At 38.5% G+C, this 14,168-nt stretch overlaps 1 long non-coding RNA gene across 1 annotated transcript; it reads left to right on the plus strand.

The window, feature by feature from the left end:
* The first annotated feature begins 6,694 nt into the window (after positions 1-6,694).
* LOC112718272 (uncharacterized) lies at positions 6,695-8,593 on the plus strand. Its single transcript, XR_003160735.2, has 3 exons — positions 6,695-6,750; positions 6,839-6,967; positions 8,439-8,593. It is a non-coding gene; the product is annotated as an uncharacterized lncRNA (long non-coding RNA).
* Positions 8,594-14,168: the final 5,575 nt, after the last annotated feature.

A 14,168-nucleotide genomic window follows, 5' to 3' on the forward strand; every position in this document is an offset into this window, starting at 1 on the left:
TTCTCAATTGGGACCAAGTTAATGGATCTTTCCATTAAACTTAGTTTGGGCTAATTAACATCAATTCTGCCCCAATAAGAATAATTCAGCTTCACTTTGTTGATTATAATCTTTGAATCAAAGCTGAGTTAAAATTCACACTTGGGCTTGCATCATATCATTTAATTTTTGGCCCAATATGAAGCCTGCATCACAAAATTATTAATTAACACATATTACATGAAAATTAAACCAATAATTTTGTAATTAATTATTTCAATAATGTTTGTTCATCATCAAAATTAAATTAGAGTTTTCCAAACTCATCATTCCTCTTGTTCAATGCTGGGTTCCTTGTTCTTTTCGCTTTTCCTCCTTCCAGAGGATTTCTGGGCTATTACTTTGCGTCTCATGGATTCGGGTTGCTTGGTGGGAGGTAAGGGAGAAGATGAAGAAATGGAATGAATATGTATGTGGGTGTGAGTTTAGGGAGTGGATGGTTTTTGAGAGAGACGAATTCTTTCACTCTTTCTAGGTGCAGTTTTCTTTTTCATTATGTGAAGAAGATGAATGGAGATGGAAGTTGAAGAGAAGGCCGAAGGGTGAGGTGAGTGAAAGGAGGTTAGAGAGGTATTAAATGCTGATTGGAAAGAGATAGTGGAGGAAGTTAATGACCATCAAGGGCGCGATTATTAACCAAGGTAGTTTCCATTTATTTGAAAAAGTAGTTTCCTTGAATCAAGGGATTAGTTGAAAGGAAAGATTTGATTTGACACCATGCTTCTTCCAACAAGATTTGATGAGACAACAAAGAGATTGTGATTTTCAAAAAATGAGGAACTAACAAAATAGTCATGGTGGGGTCAAAGAGATTTGGTAGGGTCCACTGAAATTAAATTCTGCGCAGCCTCCCTCTTGATCACATCCCTTCCAACACTTTTATTTTTATCTCGTCCATTCCTACGAGACAAAACCGAATAGAATCAAAATTTCACAAATTATCAACAAAAACAAGATCAATCATTCCAAAACTTTTTCTTAGTGAACAAAATCTGTCTTCACAAAGGGGTTTTGTAAAAATGTCAGCAAGTTGGTCCTCAGATTTTACAAATTGAATATCAATAGTACCATTTTGCACATGTTCTCTAATAAAATGATATATGATCTCAATGTGCTTTGTTCTTGAGTGCAAAACAGGATTTTTTGAAATATTTATAGCACTCATGTTATCACAAAATAATGGTATACTATTGATCTTTAATTTGTAATCTTCTAACTGCGTTTTTAACCAAATTAATTGTGAGCAACATGCAGATGCAGAAATATATTCAGCTTCAGCTATGGATAGAGCCACAGTTGCTTGTTTTTTACTTGACCACGTGTTGAGTGATCTTCCAAGGAAGCAACACATGCCAGATGTGCTCCTTCTATCCACCCTATCTCCCGCATAATCTGCATCACAAAATCCTACTGCACAAAAATCATCAGATTTTGGATACCATAAGCCATAATCACATGTTCCCTTAATGTATCTAATGATGTGTTTAACGGATGTAAGATGAGATTCTTTTGGGTGAGATTGAAATCTTGAACATACACTCACACTTTGAACAATATCCGGTCTAGAGGAGGTAAGATACATTAGTGAACCGATCATTCCTCTATACCGTGTTTCATCCACATCTTTGCCATCATCATCCTTTTCAAGTTTAATGTTTGGATGCATTGGTGTTCCCATTAGTTTAGAATTTTCTAGGCCAAACTTTTTGATAAGTTCTTTTGCATACTTTCCTTGGTGAATAAATGTACCACTAGGAGTTTGTTTAATTTGGAGGCCAAGAAAGAAAGTAAGCTTTCCCATTAAACTCATCTCAAACTCACTAGTCATGAGTTTTCCAAACTCTTCACACAAGGACTCATTGGCCGATCCAAACACAATGTCATCCACATAAACTTGAACTAGAAGAATATCATCAGTAGATGCTTTAATGAATAAAGTTGTGTCTATGGTACCCCTTTGAAATTGATTTTCCAATAAGAAGGTAAAAGCCTTTCATACCAAGCTCTTGGAGCTTACCTAAGACCATAAAGAGCCTTAATTAATTTGAAAACATGATTTGGAAATTCTTTATGTTTAAAACCAAGGGGTTGTGCCACATACACTTCTCTATCAATAAAGCCATTAAGAAAAGCACATTTAGCATCCATTTGAAACATTTTGAAACCCTTATGGGCAGTATAGGCAAGAAGCAATCTAATTGCTTCCATTCTAGCTACCGGAGCAAAAGAATTATCAAAATATATACCCTCTTCTTGATCGTAACCTTGGGCCACTAATCTAGCCTTGTTACGAACAACTTGTCCATCCTCACCAAGTTTATTTTTAAAAACCCACTTAGTACCCGTAACTTTCTTACCATCCGGATGAGGTATTAGTGTCCAAACCTCATTCTTGTCGAATTGAGCAAGCCCTTCTTGCATGGCTTTGACCCATGATGGATCTTCAAGAGCTTGTTTGACATTGTTGGGCTCTATTTGTGATAAGAGTACAAAGTTGCTTGGTTCGGATTGTCTTTTGGTTGAGGATCTTGTTGTTACTCCTTGAGAGGGATCACCAATGATGAAGTCATGAGGATAACCCCTCATGGACTTCCATTCTCTAGGCTTCCTTTGTGGTGTTGAGCTTTGATGAGTTTTTGTTGGTCTCACTGTCTCAGTTTCTCATGCTGGCTCAGGAGACAAAATAGAAATGTCTCCTCCAATCTGACGAGACAAAACTGGACTGGCAGCTTCTTCAATTTGAGCAGACTTGGGATTTTCTTTACTTGTTCCAGCTTCTTCACAATCTGAATCATTATCTATCACAATACTGGGAATTAAATTAGAATCGCAAAAAGTAACATGTATGGATTCCTCTATAGTTCTATGATCTTTGAGGTAAATTCTATAGGCTTTGTTAGTAGTGGAATATCCAACAGACATGCCCTCATATGATTTTGGAACAAATTTGCCAAGGTTTTCTTTGTTATTAAGCACAAAACACTTGCATCCAAAAACATGGAAATACTTAAGATTTGAAGGGGTCCTTTTCCGTAGCTCATAAGGAGTTTTCTTCAACCCTTTTCTAATAATGGTCCGATTCAAAATATAACATGCTGTATTTACATCTTCAGCCCATAAAAAGTTTGGAACCTCATTCTCATATAACATAGCCCTAGTCATTTCTTGAAGGCTTCTATTCCTTCTTTCAACAACCCCATTTTGTTGAGGTGTTCTAGGGTATGAAAAATTATGAGTAATTCCAAAGTCATCACAGAATTTTTCAAAGTCTTAGTTTTCAAATTCTTTTCCGTGATCACTTCTCAAGTGGGCTACTTTTAAATCCTTTTCATTTTGAATTTTCTTGCAAAGGGTTGAGAAAGCATGAAAAGCATCATTTTTATGAGCAAGAAAAAGTACCCAACCAAATCTAGAGTAATCATCTACCATTACTAAACCATAGTGTTTACCTCCTAGACTTTGAGTTCTTGTTGGACCAAAAAGATCAATGTGTAACATCTCTAATGGCCTTTTGGTTGAAATTTCATCTTTTGGTTTAAAAGAGGATTTAACTTGTTTGCCTAATTGACAAGCATCACAAGTAAGATACTTATCAAATTTGATTTTAGGAATTTCTCTAACCAGATTTTTCTTTACTAGCTTAGAAATTTGGTACATACTAGCATGACCCAACTTTCTATGTCATAGCCATTTTTTCGATTCAAGAGAAGTAAAACATGTTATATTTTGTTCTTTCAAGTCCTCAAGAGTTAATCCATACACATTGTTGCATCTTTTAGCTTAAAAAAGAATATCCCCAATTTTTTCACAAACAACCAAACACACAAGCTTTCTAAAAATAACTTCAAATCCTAAATCACACAATTGGCTTACACTAAGTAAATTATGTTTCAAACCATTTACAAGAAGAACATCATTTATACGAGATGAAAAGCTTTTTCCAACTTTTCCAATGGCCACTATCTTTCCTTTACCATTATCACCGAAAGTGACAAGTCCTCCATCATATTCATCAAGCTTTATGAAGAAGGTTATTTTTCCGGTCATGTGCCTAGAGCATCTGCTGTCTATGTACCACATATTTTCCTTCCGTTTGGATGCTAGGCATACCTACAAAACAAGCTCAAGTGACCTTAAGTATCCAAATCTTCTTGGATCCTTTCACGTTAAACCATCTCTTGTGTCCTAGTCCATTATAATAAAAAACAACTTTGTAAACTTTATCACCAATCATTCTTTCACCAAAAAAATTTTGAATGGGAAAATGACCGTTTTGGTTGCATAGCCTACAAAACCTTGGAGTTGCTGTTTTGTTAAAATAGGTGGGATCTTGAAACCTTGTGTCATTAGAAGATGAAGCTCTATTTTCAAAAGAAGGTTTCTCATTGGATTTGTAAAACCCCAAACCAGCTTTATCAAAGAGTGGTTTTTGACTAGCCAATATTTGATTTAAATTTTCAGAACTTTGAGTAAACTTGGCTAAATCATTTTCAAGATTTTTAATTTTTTTCAGCAACTCTTCATTTTCCTTAAAGCAATTTACATATGCAACAACAGAATGATCATTTTCACAACTTCTAAATTGGGCTTTTAACTGCTTATTTTCCTCAACAAGATCACAAGCAGTTTCGGCCTCCCTTAGGTTTTCTTTGAGAAAACCATTTCAGCTTTAAGAATGATAATTTGTTGTTCAAGATCTTGGTTATCAAGCAGAAAACATCTTATTTTTTCAGAAAGGTGGTCTATTATAAGGTGAAGATCTTCAATGTTAGGGTTATGAAAGACTACCTGATCTATGTGATCTGCCATGAGACATGGTTGTGACTTGGTCTCGGATTCCTCATCATCATCATCTGAGTCATTTTCCAAATCTTCCCATGAAGCCATCAGTCCCTTCTTCTTTCCTCTTTTTGGCTTCTCCTCCTTCTTTAACTTGGGACAATCAGATTTGAAGTGTCTCATTTCCTTGCAGTTGTAATAAGTTACTTTGCTAAGGTCTTTCTTCATTTTCCTCGAGCTTACTGCCTTTGCCTTTGAACTTCACCATTTTCCTGAATTTTTTGGCAAACAACACAAATTCATTTTCAGAGGAGTTATCACTGGATTCATCATCCAGGGGGCTAGTTACAAAAGAAAAAGCAATTCCTTTCTTTTTTGACTCCTTTTTCAAATAAGTGTTTTCAAAAGTAAGAAGGTTTCCTCTCAAATCATCACATGTCATGGAATCAAGGCTACTGCTCTCAGAAATAATTAAAGCTTTTGTTTCCTACTCTTTAGTGAGACATCTCAATACTCTTCTCACAAGCACAGAATCAGAATGTGTTATTCCCATAGCATCCAAGCCAACAATGATGGTATTGAACCGTTCGAACAGTTCATCAATAGATTCTCCTTCCTTCATTGCAAACATTTCATGCTCTCTGTTTAACATGTCTATCCGAGTCTTCTTCACAATGGTGGTTCCTTCATGAGTGATTTGTAATTTGTCCCAGATTTTCTTTGCCGTTGTGCATCGTGATACTCATCGGTATTCCTCGAAGCTGATAGCACAATTGAGTAGATTTACAGCCTTGGCATTTAGCTCCACCTTCTTTCTATCTTCCTCGGTCCAGCTTGCTTCTGGTTTAAGAGTGACTACTCCTTCAGTACTTGTGTTAGTTGGAAATTGAGGACCCTCTAGGATGATCTTCCAAAGCCTGTAGTCTACTGCTTGCACAAAGATTTTCATTCTCTCCTTTCAATAGGTATAGTTTTTCCCATTGAAAAGAGGCGGTCTGTTGCTTGACTGTCCTTCTGTAATGTTATAAGACACCAGAATTGAGCCACTGCTTTCTGCCATATGGATCTTTTCTCCAAGTTGCAAAGCTTAATCTCTTTGAGACCAAGCTCTGATACCAATTGATGGTTTCCAGTGGCTAAGAGAAGGGGGGTTGAATCTTAGCCCCTTTTTTTGCTTGATTACACTTGCTGGTCTTTGAGGAGACTTTTTGATTTTTGTCTCGTCCCTAGCCACAAGACTTTTATTTTTGTCTCGTCACTTGGCACGAGATATTTTTAGTTTTAGCTCCTGTGCAGTAGAAACAGAAATGGAGTAGAAGAGAGAGAAATATATACCCAAATATATCCTGGTTCAGCTGCTAAGTGCAGTGCAGCCTACATCCAGTCTCTATCACAACAATGATGGAATTTCACTATAATCTTCTTGATTACAGACTGTCAAGTGCTAACTCAACTTACAAGGGGATTCCCACAGAATCATAAAACACAACACAGATGTACAAAGGACCTCTAAGGACATCTATGGCTTTTTCTTTTAATTTTGCACTCTCTGCCTTTTTTTGCTCTATGACTTTTTCATACAAATTTCACTATTTGCCTTTTTCCATGAGACTCAAGACATGACAAAATTAAACAGAAAAATACAAGACAGAATACAAGAAGAGAAATTTGTTTATGGTGAATTCAATATCCTGTAACTTCTCCGTTCGAGCTCCAATCGCCGCACCGTTTGCGGCCACGCGTTCACCGCGTCGAGCTCTACGTTTCTATCGGAACAATTTCACTGGTAATTTGTTTAATCACTTCCAGCCATCTTTTCCCCCAATTTTTGAATTTTTAATGGGAAGGTTGAATTTCTTTGATTTCTGATGTTTTAAGATCCAATTAGCTTGAGAGAAACGTTCACTCTTACTTATGTGAAGCTTGGGTAAGGTGAGGATACGATAATTCTATTTTATTTTCTTTGAATTTGAGCTTTGAGTATTAAATTGGATATATATGTGTTATGAATGTGTATTAGGTTGTGAATAAATAATTGGAGCTTGAAATTGTGAATATTGGAACTTGGAGGAAGCGGATTAGTTGAGGTTTTGAGGGCTGTGTTCTTTTAGGAAAATTTTCTTGGAATAACACTTGGGAATCGGCTAAGGTATGGTTTAGGTTTCTTGCATTTAATATATAATGTTCTGTGAAAACTTAGGCTAGATGACCATAGGATAAGTTGGAATGCAGGTGTATGTTTAATATTTAGTAATTTGTCGATGAATATAATTGGTTGAAGTTTATTGGATAATTAGTTATTAATTTTGGATGGTGAATGTTGTTATGTTAATTTGGAGAGAATTATAGTTGAATGTTATTGTTGATGAACATGGTTGGTTTGGTGCTTGTTGATTAATTAATGATTCGGTGAATTATTGATTTGAGGTATTTTGTGTTAAAAGCCTAGGATTTGTGAACTATGACTCTTAGTTGAATTTTGGTTGTTGGATTTGAATATTGTATGAGTTTAATTGTTGATCTGAGGTATATTTTTTGTGGAGATTGTTATGATAATGAGGAAGGGTATGTTGAATTGAAAAGGAAGCAGGTTTGGACCCGAAAAGGGTGGCAAAGTCCGAGTTTTAGAGGAGATGCTGCCGAAATTTTATAAAAAATTAGAGATTTTGTTTATATGATTATTTAAAAAGATTTAGATTCAAAGGTTATGTGGTTTGATTTAGAGTTATTAAGAAAATGAGTATGTTTTAAGTTTGATTCATTTAGAAAAGAATGAGTTATGTTTTGAATTGGAACTATTGATGGACGGAATGGGAGGTGTGATAATGAAGGATAAGGATTGAATATGATTGATTTATGATGATGAATGAAATGCGATTGAGAATGATGTTGAAGTTGATGAATTATAATTGAATTATTTATATGGCTTATGAATTTGAATAATCTGAGATACGAGATTCCCTGGATTAAGTGCCGTGGCTTGCCACCACGTGTACCAGGTTGAAAACTCGATACTCTGTTGACCCTACGACGTAAGTGTGTGATCGGGCACTATATAAATTCCCGGGAATGTTACCCCCATTGAGTATTATTGATTATTTGAGAAAAACTATGCATAGACTCTTGGGGATGCACGTCGGGGGACAGTCTAAGTACAATTCAGACTTGTCAGGTTGGCTGGATAACCGACAGATGAGCCTCATCAGCCATAGGACAGGCATGCATCATATGCATATTACTTGAACTACTTGCTTGTGTATTAACCGGGTGTGCCTAAATGTACTTGCCATGTTAAATGTATATTTGTTATCTGCAGTACTTGTAACCTTCTTGTGCTTGCCTTTGTTTGTTTACTTGTCTGTGAAAATGCATGATGGAGTTGGAGGTAAGGAGGAATGACAGAATGGGATTTAGATTTAAGGTTAATTTAAGTTAGGTTTAAATATCCTTAGAAAACCACCTTTTATGGCTTCTATTTAATACTTTAAGCTCTATAATCTGAGTGTCGGCGTTCTAGGATTGCCTCTGGCATTCCCAGGACCTTATATATTATGCGTGTGGCACCTTTACCATACTGAGAACCTCCGGTTCTCATTCCATACTATGTTGTTGTTTTTCAGATGCAGGTCGAGAGGCATCTCGTTAGGCGTCTGGACCTTTGAAGCGGAGTGGTTACAGGGTTATTTTGTTATGCTATGATGTGTATATATACACTTGGTTTTCTCTCCGCATAACTTGTTCTTTTGATCCTCCTAGAGGTTTATGGAGAGGCAGGATTGTGTATATGTACTTTTATGTAAATATTCTCCGGCCAGTCTTGACTTCGCAAGCTGAGTTAGGAGCTTGTTATTTTGTATCTTTGGTACTCTATTCCTACTTCTGTTATCATATGTTTAATAGTTATGGTTTCCTTAGCACGCAGGTTAACCCGTTCCTTGAGCGTTGCGCTTTTATTTTGCGATTTTGTTTCCTCTTTTCTTCACGGCTCCTAGCATATTATAATTCTTCTGCTATTATATGTACTTATTTTATTTTAGAGGTCGTAATACCACACCACCTCTGCTTTACGGCTTAAGCGTAAAGCTTAGCGTGGTAGGGTGTTACATTATGGTATCAGAGCAGTTCGTTCCTATAGAGCCTGAAAGACGGACTGATTGTACTTCTGTGCATTCTCTGTATATGTGTTTATGTGCTATTAGGATATCTGACTGATATATATGGCATAAACGTTTGTGAGCATGCATTTGGAACTTAAAGCATTAGACTTGCGATATTGAGACTGATCAACTTAATATCACTTGTTTGGTGTATATAGGGACCAGATGTCAACTCGCGGACGCGGTCGCGGGCGAGGTAGAGGTAGGACAGGCACCGTTACTCCTGCCCCCAAAGGGACTGATCCAGTAGACTTTATGGCTGCCCTGGGAAATATGGTTGCAGCTATGCAGGCGACAGCCGAGGCACTGGCTAATCAGATAAATCAGGGAAATCATGGGAACAATAATGATGAGGGCGGTCCAATGACACTTGCTACATTTATGAAAGTTCACCCTCCGACTTTTAGGGGAACCTCAAATCCCACTGACGCAGATAATTGGATTCAGGCTATGGAAAGGGCGTTACAGGCACAACAGGTTCCTGAAGAGCAATGGGTTGAATTTGGAACTTATCAGTTGCAAGGTGAAGCTCAGTATTGGTGGCAGGGAACACGACGTATCCTGCATCCTGATGGTGCTGCGATTCCTTGGGAGGTTTTTCGGACAGAGTTCTATAAGAAATATTTTCCTAATTCAGCCAGAAATGCCAAGGAACTTGAATTAATGCAGTTAAAGCAGGGACAGATGACTGTTGCTGAGTATACTAGTAAGTTTGAGGAGTTGTGTCACTTTTCTCGTATCTGTCAAGGTGCGCCTGAAGATTTTGCTGAATGGAAGTGTATTAAATATGAAGGAGGTCTTCGGAGTGATATTCTGAGCTTCGTTGCCCCAATGGAGATCAGGGTGTTTTCTGAATTGGTGAATAAGAGTAGGGTGGCTGAGGATTGTGTGAGGAAGGCGGCAGCAGAGAAAGGAAGTTTGAGGGTGCCTTTTCAGAGGCCTTCTGGGAGGAACTTTGCTTCGAGAGGTAGAAATTTCAAGCGTGGAGGTTTTGTTCCGCAGCAGACTCAGGATCAAGGTAATTACAGAAGGCCGAATACCAATGCTAGTCAAGGAAAAAGGTTTGGGAAGCAGCCACAGCAAGATCTGAACTGTCAGAAATGCGGAAGGTATCACCCTGGAGTTCCGTGCAGATTCAGACTTGGAGTATGCTATTCTTGTGGACAGCCCGGGCATATGGCCACCAATTGCCCCGAGAAGAAGAAGTATGAGACTGGTAGGGTGCAGCAGCCAGGGAGAGTATACGCCACTTCTACCATAGGTGCTGAGGGATCTGAGACACTGATTAGAGGTAATTGTGAAATGGCTGGTAAAATCTTAAATGCTTTATTTGATTCAGGAGAAAGTCATTCATTTATTGCATTTGAAAAGGCCCATGAGTTAGGATTGAGAATGGTGGTTTTAGGTTATGATTTGAAAATATATAATGCTACTCATGAAGCTATGGTGACTAGGATAGGATGTCCACAAGTTCCCTTTCGAGTACAACAGCGTGAATTTGTGCATGATTTGATTTGTTTGCCTATGACTGGTCTTGATCTCATTTTGGGATTGGATTGGTTATCCAAGAATCATGTTTTACTTGATTGTTCTGAGAAGTTAGTACAGTTTATGCCGGAAGGGTCAGAAGCACCGGTTGTGGTGAATAGTTACTATTTAAATTCTATGATAGTAACCTGTTCTGGAACTGAATGTCAGGGTATTATGTTATTAACTGCGGGAGTATCAGGTGATGATCAGAGTTTAGAGCAGATTCCGGCTGTATGTGAATTTCCAGATGTGTTTCCGGATGATATTAATGAATTTCCACCTAACCGAGAGGTTGAATTTGCAATCGAGTTGGTACCTGGATCCGGTCCAATTTCGATTACTCCTTATAGGATGTCACCTTTAGAAATGGCTGAATTGAAAGCTCAGCTGGAAGATTTGTTGGGTAAGCATTTCATCCGACCAAGTGTTTCTCCGTGGGGAGCACCAGTGTTACTAGTAAAGAAGAAGGATGGGAGTATGCATTTGTGTGTCGACTATCGGCAGTTGAATAAGATCACTGTGAAGAACAAATATCCGTTGCCTAGAATCGATGATCTAATGGATCAGTTACAGGGAGCCGGTGTGTTTTCTAAGATTGATCTGCGATCTGGATATCATCAGATAAGGGTTAGAGATGAGGATATTCCGAAGACTGCTTTCAGGACGCGTTATGGTCATTATGAATATACAGTAATGTCTTTTGGGTTAACTAATGCCCCGGCAATATTTATGGATTATATGAACAGGATTTTCCGACCGTATCTGGACAAGTTTGTTATTGTCTTCATTGATGACATTCATGTTTATTCTAAGACTGAAGAGGAACATACTGATCACTTGCGAACTGTGCTGCAAATTCTGAGAGACAGGAAGTTGTACGCTAAGTTATCTAAATGTGAGTTCTGGAAGAGTGAAGTGAAGTTTCTCGGCCACGTGGTGAGTAAGCAGGGAATAGCTGTGGATCCTGCTAAGGTTGAAGCAGTGATGAATTGGGAGTGACCAACTTCAGTGACAGAAATCAGGAGTTTCTTAGGTTTGGCGGGGTATTATCGCAGATTCATTAAGGGATTTTCACATCTCGCCTTACCTTTAACTAAATTGACTAGGAAAGATACGCCTTTTATCTGGATATCCAGAGTGTGAGGAGAGTTTTCAAGAATTGAAGCACAGGTTGACTACTGCACCTGTATTGGTATTACCTGAACCAAGTGAACCGTTTGAAGTGTATTGTGATGCATCTCTGAAAGGTTTAGGGTGCGTTCTGATGCAGCACCAGAATGTTGTGGCATACGCCTCACAGCAGTTAAGGCCGCATGAAATGAACTATCCGACACACGATTTGGAACTTGCTACTGTTGTGTTTGCTTTAAAGATTTGGAGGCATTATCTCTATGGTGTTAAGTTTCATGTTTTCTCAGACCATAAGAGTTTGAAGTATCTTTTTGAGCAGAAAGAGTTGAATATGCGTCAGAGGAGATGGATGGAGCTTCTAAAATATTATGATTTTGAATTGAATTATCATCCAGGAAAAGCGAACGTTGTGGCGGACGCTTTGAGTCGGAAGTCTTTATATGCAGCTTGGATGATGCTACGGGAAGAAGAATTACTAAGGGCATTTCAAGGTTTGAATTTGGGAATTAGAGAAGAATATGGAATCCTGTGTTTGAGTCAGTTGCAGATTTCAAGTGATTTTAAATTAGAACTTCTGAAGGCTCAACGAGATAGTGAAGCGTTACGTAAGGTATTACCAGCAGTTGAACAGGGAAAACAATGGAGAGTGTCAGAAGGTCAGGATGGTTTATGGAGGTTCAAGAACCGAATTATTGTGCCTAATGTTGGAGACCTGCGACAGAGTATTTTGAAGGAAGCTCATAAGAGTGGATTCTCAATTCACCTAGGGAGTACTAAAATGTATTAGGATCTGAAAGCGATGTTCTGGTGGCCAGGGATGAAGAATGATGTGGCATTACATGTATCTAAATGTTTAACGTGTCAGAAGGTTAAGATTGAGCATCAGAGACCATCAGGGACCCTTCAGCCTTTGGAGATTCCACAATGGAAATGGGAGAGTATCGCAATGGATTTTGTGATAGGTTTGCCTAGAACCCGATCTGGTTGTGACGCTATTTGGGTGGTTGTGGATCGACTGACAAAATCAGCTCACTTTCTTCCTATCCGAATAAGTTGTTCAATGGAAGAATTAGCTCGAATGTATATTAAAGAGATTGTCAGGTTGCATGGCGTGCCTTCTACCATTATATCTGACAGGGATCCTCGCTTTACATCAAGGTTTTGGGGAGCTTTTCAGCGTGCATTTGAAACTCAGCTAAGCTTGAGTACTGCGTATCACCCTCAGACAGATGGTCAGTCAGAAAGAACTATTCAGACCTTGGAGGATATGCTAAGGGCTTGTGTTTTGGACCAGCCTGCGAGCTGGGATCGGTATATGCCATTAATTGAGTTTGCTTATAATAATAGCTATCATGCGAGCATCGGAATGGCTCCATATGAGGCTCTGTATGGCAGAAAATGTTAGTCTCCACTGTGTTGGTATGAAACTGGAGAAAGAAGTTTGTTAGGGCCTGAGATGATAGCTGAAACTACTGAACAGATAAAGAAAATTCATAGTCGAATGCTTATAGCCCAAAGTCGCCAGAAGAGCTATGCTGATCAGAGGCGAAAGCCTTTGGAATTCGAAGAAGGAGAACATGTCTTTTTGAAAGTTACACCAACCACTGGAGTGGGAAGAGCTATTAAGACTAAGAAACTGAATCCCCGTTATATTGGACCCTTTGAGATTCTGAAGAGGATTGGGCCAGTGGCTTATAGAATTGCCTTACCGCCATATCTTTCGAATTTGCACGACGTGTTTCATGTGTCTCAGCTTAGGAAGTACACTCCTGACGCAAGTCATATTCTAGAACCGGAACCAATCCAAGTGAGAGAAGATCTAACACTTTCAGTGATTCCAGTGAGAATTGATGATACTAATATTAAACGATTACGCGGAAAGGAAGTATCATTGGTAAAAGTGGCTTGGAGTCGAGCTGGTATCGAGGAACATACCTGGGAGCTCGAATCAGATATGCGAAAGGACTATCCACATCTCTTTTCAGGTAACTAGATTTGAATTTTGAGGGCAAAATTCTTTATTAGGTGGGTAGGATGTAAACCCCGGTTAAATTAGTAGATAATTAGTCAATAAATTAATTTTTAATAAGGAAGATTAGAGAGGTGAATATTATATTAAATTAGGATAGAGCTCATCGAAACGAGAATTTTGACACCAATTTCAAAGAAATCGGTCCAAGATTGGACCGAACGGGCTGAACCGGTTAAACCGGGCCCAAACCGGGCTATGGGCCCAATTAGTCCAACAATTAAAAAGAGCCACGGGCTCTTATTCTCTTCATTTCCCTCAACGACGCAGCAAGCCTCCCAGAGAAGAGAAGAAGAGAAATTCGTTTACGGTGAATTCAATATCCCGTAACTTCTCCGTTCGAGCTCCAATCGCCGCACTGTTTGCGGCCACGCGTTCACCGCGTCAAGCTCTACGTTTCTATCGGAACAATTTCACTGGTAATTTGTTTAATCACTTCCAGCCATCTTTTCCCCCAATTTTCGAATTTTTAATGGGAAGGTTGAATTTCTTTGATTTCTGAT

This window comes from Arachis hypogaea, chromosome 2 (assembly GCF_003086295.3).
Source record: "Arachis hypogaea cultivar Tifrunner chromosome 2, arahy.Tifrunner.gnm2.J5K5, whole genome shotgun sequence".
Classification (NCBI taxonomy): Eukaryota; Viridiplantae; Streptophyta; class Magnoliopsida; order Fabales; family Fabaceae; genus Arachis; species Arachis hypogaea.